This window comes from Budorcas taxicolor, chromosome 14 (assembly GCF_023091745.1).
Source record: "Budorcas taxicolor isolate Tak-1 chromosome 14, Takin1.1, whole genome shotgun sequence".
Taxonomy (NCBI): domain Eukaryota; kingdom Metazoa; phylum Chordata; class Mammalia; order Artiodactyla; family Bovidae; genus Budorcas; species Budorcas taxicolor.
Window position 1 is genome coordinate 31,592,873 of NC_068923.1, and position 12,801 is coordinate 31,605,673.

A 12,801-nucleotide genomic window follows, 5' to 3' on the forward strand; every position below is an offset into this window, starting at 1 on the left:
CAGCAACTCGATGCCTTGTAGAAATAGAAAGTGCATATGCATTTATAACTCGTTACTATTCCTTTTTGTTAAGACACTGAAGCCATTAATATCCCATTGAAGTTGTTATAAGTGTATGTATTCCTTACCAGTAAGTCTGCAAAGATATCATTCCCATTTTGCAGATAAAGAAATGAGGTCAGAAAGTAGATATCAATTTGCTCTTTGTATTCATGCTTGTTCTGGTGACTATGATGAGGAAACTGCCTACGTGCAACCTACATCCATCCTTCTTCTAGACACTCAGCTGTGGGTTAAAATCATTAAAATTAATGTCGAGACCAGCTCGACAAGCATGGTTTCCAAAAGCTCAATACGGCAAGAAAATGAGAAACAAGACACAAGGATTCAGTGAAAAGTGAGGATCAGGGGACCAACACCGCTTCAAGGTGATGGTGTTGAAACTAAATCCAAGCCAGCTTTATTATACTTTCAGCCATGAAGGGAAAGAATATGTGGGAAGGTAAGTTATAACTCATGCGGCCTTCAGGGCCAAAGAACAAAGTGATCAAAACCATTGAGTAGCTAAGAAACAGTAATCAATAACAAATCAGTAACTCAGACTAATATTCTTATCTATAGATTTTCCACCAGATACGTAAAACATGTGACTCTGAGATGCCAGTTGAGAAACAGTCTGGGATCAGTTTTCCAACCCCAGGATCATATTTTGTTTTCAAGACTATGAACCATTCCCTCTGAACTTGTCCCAAGAGTCTTATGCCTTATAGCATCCAGTTAATCAATAATTATAAATTTCTTTTGTGACCTTTGCTGAGGCCTTCTTTTCTTTTATTCTTCCTGTCTCCTACAAATTAATAAGTTAATTATACCCTAAACATTTGATGTTAGGGATATTAATTGTCCAAGGACACACGGCTTATTCATAGTTGGACAGCTAATAGGAGGCAGAACTTAGGCTTGAATCGACCTCTTCTCCATTCTGCTATTCTTTCCACTATGTCAGAGTTATCCCTTGTTAACTAGCAAGCAGCTTCCCAGGTGGCACTAGTGGTAAAGAACCAATTGCCAGTGCAGGTAGATACAAGAGACATGGGTTTGATTCCCTGGTTGGGAAGATCCCTTGGAGAAGGGAATGGCAACCCACTCCAGTATTCTTGCCTAGAGAATTCCCCATGGACAGAGGAGCCTGGTGGGCTACAGTCCATAGGGTCGCGAAGAGTTGGACACGACTGAAGCCGACTTAGCACACAACTAACAAGCAACAGCTTAAAGGGAACGAGAGTCAGGCTGACAGAGTGGTTACTAGCAGGATAGTAATCTACAGAGGGCTGACATCCCTGAGTTCTAACTGTTGAAAATTTGCTTTCAGGTATTGAATGAAATGCGTTCTTTCAATTTCATAATTAGACGAAGTCAATATAATTAGCTACACTTTATAGATGAAGTGTAGCTTCATCTGTAATTTAGATGGCAACTGCTATATAGCTTGTTCAAGGTTACTCAGCCTTTGAAAGGAAGAGCCAGGTGTGTATTCCAATTCAGTCTGGTTCCAGAAGTCAAAATATGTTCATGTGCCCTTACACACGCATACGCATAGACATCCTTACTACCAAAACACAAGAAACTGACAATAAATTTTGTAAGAATACTAGATATCTAATTGATTTAAAAAAAGAACTCATTATCATTCATGCCTCAAACTTGACCCTTAAATTCACAAAATTGCTCAGCTTTCTTCTGGGGAACATTTGCCTTTTCTTTCTTTAAATTTTTTCAGGGGTGATGAAAATATGGTCCCTAGTATATACCACATACGTTCATATGGATGACGGGAAGAAAAAGAGGAAAAACCCATATGTGATATGAGAAGTCAAGGAGAAGTTCTGCTTAAGCTCTCTCCCATTGACCCCATAGACTTCAGAGATCTTTACTAAGAATGCTTTTCTCTGAAGCTGAGTTTGTTAAGCTTGGGTGTTCCAGCAACCAGAACAGCAATGAGAATTGTAGGTGGGGAGAAACTATGACTTTGTATAGGGTTACGGTGCTCTGTCACAGACCTGTCAGCACCCACTGCAACCAGCAGCACTATTTTCTTCCTGAGCTACAATTGCTCTGGGTAACAAGGTCATAGAGCTCTCGCATCCTGGGAAGTTGCCTGAATCATGCCCATGGTGAAGGCTGGAATGGATAGCACGAAACCCAGGGTGTACTACTTCCATAAGTCATTGCTGAGCTTCTCTGTTTTATTATTTCAGCCATCATTCTGATTTCTAGGCTTTTAACTGTACTGACTCTGATTTGGGTGGGGTCTACTTTGGAAGAAGGAGTTCTGTGTAACATCACGTGTTTCTTTGATTTGCCTTAGATAACCAATACAATTTATCTTAGACTTTACTCTCTGACTCATACCACACTAAGCATTCCCCTCTCACCTGAGCTCAACCTCTATTCTTCAGAACTACTTAATATTCAACTGAAAGACAGAGATTTCTAAGCAATGTAAACAATTTTTTTTCAAGTTATTTATACCTATAATTTAAAATTAGACATAAAAGATATGGTTTATTTAAAACTTTATTTTTCCTTTAGGAAAAAAATCTTGACTGGTTATTTATATTGATTTAGTGCAATTCTTTGGCATATATGTAAAACAGATACTTAATAAAAGGTTGTCCTGAAGGAGCATGCTGAGATATTTCAAATAAGCGCTTACCAAAAATAATATAAGGCCAAAGATGAAAATCTCAATATTCTGATAAGATAGTGAAGGAGGGTTGAGAATGTCTGTTTTTTTAGAAATTTGTATCTGAGGATATATGTACTTATAATTGTTCATCTTTGGACTACAGAAGCTTGATATGAACTTTTTCCACCCAGTGTGGGGAAAAAAGGATATGGTAGTAGTTTTCTAGATTTTCTAGCAGAATCAAGTCGCTTTTGAATTCTAAAACAAAACACTGAAATCAGCTAGGTATTTACACTGTCTCAAGAAAGTGTCATTAAGCTTAATATCACTTTTAATGCCTAATAAATAATTCAACAAGTTAAGCTATAATTTTCATTAGGTTTCTATTACTGGGGACTTTGCATAAAAGGAAAAAATATTCTAAAAGATAAGTTAGGTATCTGTACTACTGGTATGTGAAAAAAAAGAAAATTTAGTTTTCTCATTTCTGAAAAACTTGGAGGAAATTATTTTTGTTCAAAATAGTAAATTGGTATCATCTCCCACTTCTGTAGGAATATCTTAATTAAAAGGTGCAATAAGGTGGAATTGTCAAAGTCATAGTCTCCAGGGTCAAAAAACCCTTGGTGTGAATACCAGCTCCACCACTAAGCAGTTGTATATATTTTTTCTGAGCCTTAGAGTCCTAATCCATGAAATGGGTCAACAAGATCACTGTGGAGGTTAAAAGAAATCTATTAAAGTGCTTAGCAAAGCTCCTGGTAGGTAGTGTTTAGTAAATACTGATCATTATCATTTCAGAAGAGATGTAATAGAAAACAATTTTCTAATCATGTACTGTGATGTCGTGATTTTTAAAAATCCAATATATTTAAGGTGAAAAGCAAAGTTTGTCTATTTCTCCTACTTCCCACCCTCTTCCTCCAGGAACTACCAATCCATTTTATTTTTTTCTTATTTATAATCCACATAGAAGATAGATCATGATATCTATCCTTGTCTGTCTGAATAAAATCTCATTAAGTACATACATTACAGTGTTTTTATTCATTCATTCATCACTAGACACTTAGGTTGTTTCCTGTACTGTCTGTCATATGCAATGCTGCAGTGTTTTTTGTTTCCTTCTTGTTTCCTTTTCTAGTTCTGTTCCAAAAAGCTTCTAGAGCTGGTCTGGTCACCCTCATAGCCATTATTACCCTTATATATCTGGGCAAGAAGTTAAGGAGTTGTTTTTTTTAAAAGAAGGGAAAAAACTGCTGGATGAAGGATAACCTTAAGGGCTCAGTATATATCCATTGCCCCTGCAATAAAGACAGAGGAGGGCCCTGTGCTCTATCAGTCTTCATTGACTACTTGAATCCATATGAATTTATTCACTTAACTAAAGCATATTTATTGAGCACATACTATAAATACTACTACAATAATATAATCTAATACCTATTATATAAACAGTTTATGGTACAGAAATACACAGTTGATTGTTACACAAGTCCCTATACCCAAAGAGTGTTCTTAGTGCTACTTAGAAAATCAAGCAGGGTCAGGGGAGACAGTGACAGGCAGTGAAGAAAGGTCAGGGAGGAAGCGTTACTTTATTTTAAATTTATTTTTAATGTTTCCTTTTTTATTATTTTTTTTAAAGTTATTGGAGTAGAGTCAATTTACTGGCAGAGTTACTTTAGAAGAAGCAGTATGCTAGGACCTCTCAGAAGAGGTGTCACTTGGCCTTAATGTCCACAGCCTTTCCCAGATGCTGACTCAACTCATTAGAATTCACTTTAGTTTTTCCCTTATCCAAAATGGAAGCCCCCTTCATGAGAGCCGTGGGAACTCAGTTAGGGCAATGAGAGCAGTTTTATTCTCTCTCATCCACTGTTTGCTCTCTGGTTAATAGAGGAAGGTCAAGGGGGAGGAATTGTGCCCAATGGTACCCCAGTGACCTACAGAGTCCCACTTGGGGTCTATGGGCAAACAACAAGGCTTATATCTGCTCAACAGGTAGAACAAATGGAAACCGAACTACCTTTCTTACAGTGAAACAGGATTCTGACTTTGGGCATTAAGAGCCACACTGCTGCTGCCTAGATGGAGCCACCAGCCAGCCCTCTTTGGGACCACATCATTCCAGGCCTATTTTGGCTGTGGGAATGTAGGAAGGTGTATGAGTCCAGAAATCTTCTCTGAGTATTATTGGCTGGTGGTGTATCTGTACCTGAGTACCCAATACTCATTTTTCTATTATAGCAGGAAGACAGTTTTCAAAGTTCTTTTCTAATCTTTCCTTACAATACAACATGTTTATTAACCAGAAATAAAAAGATGCTGCCTATTTTGTCATGAAAGTTCAAATATATTCAGTTAATATTTACTGAGAATAGTCTAATCACCTGGCATTTATGTCATCATGTAAACTGGGGCGAGTTTTGGGATTTGGGGAAGTTACTTAAATACTCAGTCTTGGCTGCCTCGTCATATGTATATATGATTTGTAATATGAGATTAACAATATATTTATTGTTAAATAGAATCTTGCTATTCAAGGAAACAGCTTTGCCCCAATGCCTGGAGCCTAGTAAATGATGAATAAGAGCTGACAAAACAATGATGCCAGTGATGATATTTAGGAATAAAGTCACATTCATCATTCATTTCCTGAATACTAACCTTAGCCAAGCAATGTTTTATGTACATTAGTGAAAGTTATATATATATATATATATATATATATATATAGAGAGAGAGAGAGAGAGAGAGAGAGAGAGAGAGAGAGAGAGAGAGAGAGAGAGAGAAAGAGAGAGAGAGAGACTTTTACACTTTTTACATTATGGTGCACCAAGCTATTCTTTAACACTTGGTTTGGACTAGAATTCTGTGAAGACTAGTCCTTAGTAAATAATTGGTATCAAATCCAAAAGCAATTTAAAAATCAGTTAAAAGGCCACAATCTGATAGTGGGCTTTGTATTTTTGTTTGTTTTCTTGGTTTTTAAAAATTTATTTATTTTTAACTGAAGGATAACTGTTTTACAGCATTGTGTTGGCTTCTATCAAACATCAGCATGAATCAGCCATAGTTTTACCCATGTCCCCTCCCACCTCCCTCCCCATCTCATGACTTTAGATTGTTACGGAGCCCAGGTTTGAGTCCCCTGAATCATACAGCAAATTCTCACTGGCTATCTATTTTACATATGGTAATGTATGTTTCCATGCTACTCCCACCCTCTCCTTCCTCCCCCAGCAGCCATGTCCCTAAGTCTGTTCTCAATGTCCGTGTCTCCATTGGTGCTCTGAAACTAGGTTCATCAGTACTATCTTTCTAGATTCCATATATGTGCGTTAGTATACAATAATTGCTTTTTTCTTTCTGACTTACTTCACTCTGTGTAATAGATGCTAGGTTCATCAGCCTCATTAGAACTGACTTAAATGCGTTCCTTTTTATGGCTGAGTAATATTAGATTGTATATATGTACCACAGCTTCTTTAGCCATTCATCTGTCTATGGACATCCAGGTTACTTCCATGTCCTAGATATTGTAAATAGAGCTGCAATGAACTTTGGGTTACATGCGTCTTTTTCAATTTTGGTTTCCTCAGGGTATATGCCCAGTAGTGAGATTGCTGGATCATATGGTGGCTTTATTCCTGGTTTTTTAAGGAATCTCCATATCATCCTCCATAGTGGCCATATCAATTTGCATTCCCACCAACAGTGCAAGAGGGTTCCCTTTTCTCCACACCATCTCCAGCATTTATTTTTTGTAGATTTTTTGATGATGGTCATTCTGATCAGTATGAGATGATATCTCATTGTAGTTTTGATTTGCATTTCTCTAATAATGAGTGGTGTTGAGCATCTTTTCATGTGTTTATTAGCTATCTGTATGTCTTCTTTGGAGAAATGTCTGTTTAGGTCTTTTGACCATTTTTTCATTGGGGTTTTGTCTTTCCGGTATTGTCTTTATGAGCTGCTTGCATATTTTTGAAATTAATCCTTTGTCAGTTTTTAATTTGCTATTTTTTTTCCATTCTGAGGGTTGTCTTTTCACCTTGTTTATGGTTTTCTTTGCTGTGCAAAAGTTTTTAAGTTTAATTAAGTCCCACTTGTTTATTTTTGTTTCTATTTCCATTACTCTAAGAGGTGGGTCATAGAGAATCTTGCTGTAATTTATGTCAGAGAGTGTTCTTCCTCCATTTTCCTCTAGGAGTTTTATAGTTTCTGGTCTTACATTTAGGTCTTTAACCCATTTTGAGTTTACCTTTGTGTATGATGTTAGGACGTGTTCTAATTTTATTCTTTTATAGGTAGCTGTTCTGATTTCCAAGCATCACTTACTGAAGAGACTATCTTTGCCCCATTGTATATTCTTGCTTCCTTTGCCAAAAATTAGGTATCTATAGGTGCATGGGTTTGTCTCTAGGCTTTCTATTTTGTTTCATTGGTCTATATTTCTGTTTTTGTGCCAGTACCATACTGGCCTTGTTGTATTTTAAATATTTATAGAAGGTAGCTTTCTAAGTCATCATTGTACCAAGTAGTAACCTCTTGTGGTCAAGGATGGGACTAACCATATTTTTCAATTTAATAGTAAAGCCATATGTCTGACAAACAGGGTTTGTTTATGAAACAGAATATTTAAATTGGGGATTGTCTCAGAAATTCTCACACATATGGTACCCATATCTCTGAAATCACTCAGGGGAAATTATAAAGAAACCCATCCTGTTTGTCAGTCTCTGGATCAACCTAGTCCCTCAGTAAAGTGGCTCTAAATGTACCTTGCCCTGTACTCAGATGCTATATGTGTCATACTAGGCAACGATGCAATATTTTTCAGAAATAGAAAGGTTCAACCCTTGCCACATCGTTGCAGTTTACTAACAACTTTTCCCAGGCTGCAGAAGGACATTCTGTGGACTCCTATGATGTAAGAGGGTGTTCCCGCTTCAGCAGCAACCAACAGATGCTAGGGGAACACTCTCAGTCCACGTGTGCTGATAAAAGCAAGGAAAATGTGAATAATGGAAAAGAATGGCAGGCAGTTCTTTTGCTGGCTGTGGTGATTAGAAACACAAGCAGAACACACTTCTAAGCTTCTCCCAGGCTGACTGTTTTCGTCCCCTTGAAATTGTTCACTCTCGTGAGAATGACTCATGTCTTGGAAAAGACAAGTTCCTGGTCTAGTGCTTCTAGCACTGTAGCCATTGGTTAATGTACACATTGGAAGTTTTTAGCATCCAGTTAGTGGTTTTAATTAACAAGGGATGCTGTGCTGTCTTGCCTTTCACTGAAAACTCAATGTCTCACCATCGCCTGGCCGCTTGAATTCTTCATCTGTGTCGTGATTACCTTTATCAGGCTCACATGTTATAAGTTCTGATGTCCTATATACGTACCCAAAGTGGAACACATATTTGTTTTTATTGTTGTTTTTTAGCTTCCATGTTAGCTGACATTTTTAAACTGAATTGTGTTCCTGATTTAAAAAAAAAAAAACTTTCACAAACACTTTGGGTTTACTCTTCACGGTAGCCCTGTGAAAGCTGACAAGTATCACCATCTCCATTTAACAAAGGAAAGTAATATCCACAAGCTAGAATCCTGGTCTTCAGCATGCTTTGTATTACTTACATTGTAATTGGGGTGAATTAACTAATAACAAGTATAAACTAAAACTCAGAAACCATTTCTCATTAACATAAAAGTCCAAGGCTTGCCAGATTAAAGACCGGCTCCCTTCCTTATGGGAGATAAGGACCAAGCTCCCTCTATTTTGAGCTCTGCAATCCCCTAGGACATGTTGATATGTACATCAAGATTGTGGAGAGAAAAAATATATTGAAAGAGACCCACTCTCTCTTTTAAACAGTCTGTTGGAAGTGGCAGAGCTCAGATTTCCAAAGGCTGGAATGCCATGGCCACATCAAGCAGTCTGTTCATCAAACACCTTTGGTGAGCCGTTGCAGTAAGTTACCCTAAAGTATAATGCATATCCACTCAGGACCACCTCAACGATGATCACAGGGACTAGAATGTATGCTGTCACTTGGAGCTGAGTGATGAGATGGCCACACAACTAGGAACAACCACAATGTTAATAGGTTTTATTTCAACATTTAATTTTAAGTCTTAATGTGGAATAGGAAAATACAAATAGCATATCCAGGAAGAGATTTTGTAGAAATAATTGCTTAGCCCAAAGTATCATTGTAAATAAATTTACTCAACTTTCAAAAACCAGTTAAATTAAGGGAAAAGTCTTTAAGTTATATTTACATATAATTAAACATTAATTATAAGCAAACATGACAAAAACCTGAAGTTGGTGTGAATGAAGATGAGGACATTGCAATTATACCAATTATGTCCTTCATTAGAGTTCATTCTTAGAAGAGGAGAAGGAAAGAAAAAAAAAACTTCAGGGGGAAAAACTGATAGGGTGAGTAATTATAATAAGAAATATATATTTGCTCTTTGTTCTCTTTCTGACTCAGGGCATCTAAAACCTTTGGATTTTCCTATAATGTTAGAGGTGTCTTTCGTTATGTTCATGAGGTGACTTTATTTTTGCAATTTAAAAAATTGTAGTATAATTGCTTTACAATGTTATGTTAGTTTCTGCTGTGCAACAAAGTGAATAAGTCATATGCATACATACACCCCCTCCCTGTTGAGCCTCCCTCCCACCTCCTCATTCCACCTCTCTAAGTCATCACAGAGCACTGAACTGAGCTTCCTGTGTTATATTATAGCAGCTTCCCGCTAGCTATCTATTTTACAGATGGTAGTGTATATATATATAAATATACATATATATAAGTCATTCCTAATATCCCAATTTGTGCCTCCTCCCTCTTCTCCTTAGAGTCCATATGTCCATTCCATGAAGCATACTTAATGATGGGGCTGGTTGCCAGTGGAGCAAACCATGTGATTAAATGGTTAGAACTTCCCATCCCACATTTGGGGTTTCCTGGTGACTCAGATGGTAAAGAATCAGCCTTCCAATGTAGAAGACACAGGAGATGCTCGTTCTAACCCTCGGTTAGGAAGGTCCCCTGGAGAAGGAAATGGCAATCCATTTCAGTATACTTGCGTGGAGAATTCCGTAGACAGGAGCTTGACAGGCTGCAGTCCATGCGGTCTCAGAGCTGGACATGACTGAGCAACTAACACTTTTACTTGACTTTCCTGTCCCACACTTGGACCTCTGGTAGGAGAGAGGGGCTTGAGACTGAGTTGGTTTGACAGTCGTCAATGATGTAAACAATCATAATGAAACCTCCATAAAAACCCAAAAGCAAAACGTTCAGAGATCTTCTGGGTTGGTGAATATGTAGAGATTTGGGAACAGTCAGAGAACCCAGAAGCTCTGTGCCTTTTTCCTGTTCCTTGCTCTATGCATCTCTTCCATCTTGCTATTCTTGAATTATATCCTTTTTATAATAAACCAGTAATCTAGTGCAGGGGTTCCCCAACCTCCAGGTCACGGATCGATACATCTTGTCAGATCACTGAAGGCATTACATTAGAAATAATGTACACAATAAATAGAATGTGCTTGAATCATCCTGAAACATTCCTGTCCCCCACTCCTGGTCCATGGAAAAATTGTCTTTCACAAAATTGGTCCCTGGTGCTAAAAAGTTTGGGGACCTCTGAGTGAGTAAATGGGTTTCTGGGTTCTGTAAATATTCCTGATTAGTGATTGGTCTCTTCAATGTGGAAATTTAAGGACCAGGCTCCCTGTATCTTTGGACTCTGAAATACCCTAGAAATTTGTGGATATGTATGTCACATCTGTGGAAGGAAAAAGATGGACTGTGGGAGGCCTACATTTTGCCTTTTAAAAGTCCCTGTTGGAAGCGATTTTTCTCGTACGTCCATAAGGTTGGAAGGTCATTCACACATTAAGCTGCCTATGATCAGAAAGAGAGGAAACACAATTTGTGAGCAGTCACGCTAAGATTCCTCAAAGTGTAGTGAGTGTTTACTCAGCATCACCTCAATGTATGATAAAGAGGAGTAGAATTTGCCATACCCAAATATGTCTCTTTGGCGTAAGGATTATATTGAGCTAAAGGCAATTGAAACGCAGCACATATGGGAAAAGCTTTTTAATTCCCCCTACACTGCCTAAACTTGCACTGGAAAGGGCTCTTACACCAAGAAAGGAACTATTTTCAGAGAAGTCTTGGTTGCTCAGTCATGTATGACTCTGTGACCTTATGGACTGTAGCCCACCAGGATCCTCTGTCCGTGGAATTTACCAGGCAAGAATACTGGAGTGGGTTGCCATTTCCTTCTCCAGGGGATCTTCCTGCCCCAGGGATTGAATATGCATCTCTTATGTCTCCCGATGCTGGGAAATATTGAAGGCAGGAGGAGAAGGGGACGACAGGGGATGAGACGGTTGGATGACATCACCGACTCAATGGACATGATTTCAAGCAAGCTCCAGGAGTTGGTGATAGACAGGGAAGCCTGGTGTGCTACAGTCCATGGGGTTACAAAGAGTTGGACATGACTGAGCGACTGAACTGAACTGAACTGATGTCTCCTGCATTGACTGGTGGGTTCTTTGCCACTAACACCACCTGGGAATTCAATATCAGAAATACCTTTCTGATCACAACAGACAGCACAGAAATACAAATGATCATAAGAGACTGCTATCAGCAAATAGTAAAATGAACAAATTGGAAGAAATGGATGAATTCTTAGAAAAGTGTAACCTTCCAAAACTGAACCAGGAAGAAATAGAAAATCTTAACAGACCCATCACAAGCATGGAAATTGAAACTATAATAAGAAATCTTCCAACAAACAAAAGCCCAGGACCAGATGGCGTCACAGGTGGATTCTACCAAGAATTTAGAGAAGAGCTAACGCCTATCCTACTCAAACTCTGCCAGAAAATTGCAGGGGAAAGTAAACTCCCAAACTCATTCTATGAGGCCACCATCACCCTAGTACCAAAACCAGACAAAGATGCCACAAAAAAGAAAACTACAGGCCAATATCACTGATGAACATAGATGTAGAAATCCTCAACAAAATCCTAGCAAACAGAATCTAACAACATAGTAAAAAGATCATACATCATGACCAAGTGGGCTTTATCTCAGGGATTCAAGAATTCTTAAATATTCACAAATTAATCAGTGTGATATACCACATTAGCAAATTGAAGGATAAAAGCCATATGATTATCTCAATAGATGTAGAGAAAGCCTTTGACAAAATTCAACACCCATTTATGATAAAAACTTTCCAGAAAGCAGGGATAGAAGGAATATACCTCAACACAATAAAAGGCATATATGATAAACCCGCAGCAAACATTATCCTCAATGGGAAAAAATTGAAAGCATTTCCCCTAACCACAGCAATCAGAGAAGAAAAAGAAATAAAAGGAATCCAGATTGGAAAAGAAGAAGTTAAACTCTCACTGCAGATGACATGATCCTCTACGTAGAAAACCCTAAAGACACCACCAGAAAATTACTAGAGCTAATCAATGAATATAGCAAAGTTTAAGAACATAAAATTAACACACAGAAGTTCCTTGCATTCCTATACACTAATGATGAGAAAACAGAAAGAAATTAAGGAAACAATCCCATTCACCATTGCAATGAAAAGAATAAAATACTTAGGAATAAATCTACCTAAAGAAACAAAAGACCTATATACAGAAAACTATAAAACACTGGTGAAAGAAATCAAAGATGACACAAATAGATGGAGAAATACACCATGTTCATGAATCAGAAGAATCAATATAGTAAACCTAAGTATACTACCTGAAGCAATCTATAGATTTAATGCAATCCCTATCAAGCTACCAATGGCATTTTTCACAGAACTAGAAAAAATAATTTCACAATTTGTATGGAAACACAAAAAACCTAGAATAGCCAAAGCAATCTTGAGAAAGAAGAATGGAACTGAAGGAATCAGCCTGCCTGACTTCAGATTATACTACAAAGCTACAGTCATCAAGACAATATGGTACTGGCACAAAGACAGAAATATAGATCAATGGATCAAACTAGAAAGCCCAGAAATAAATCTATGCACCTATGGACACCTTATCTTTG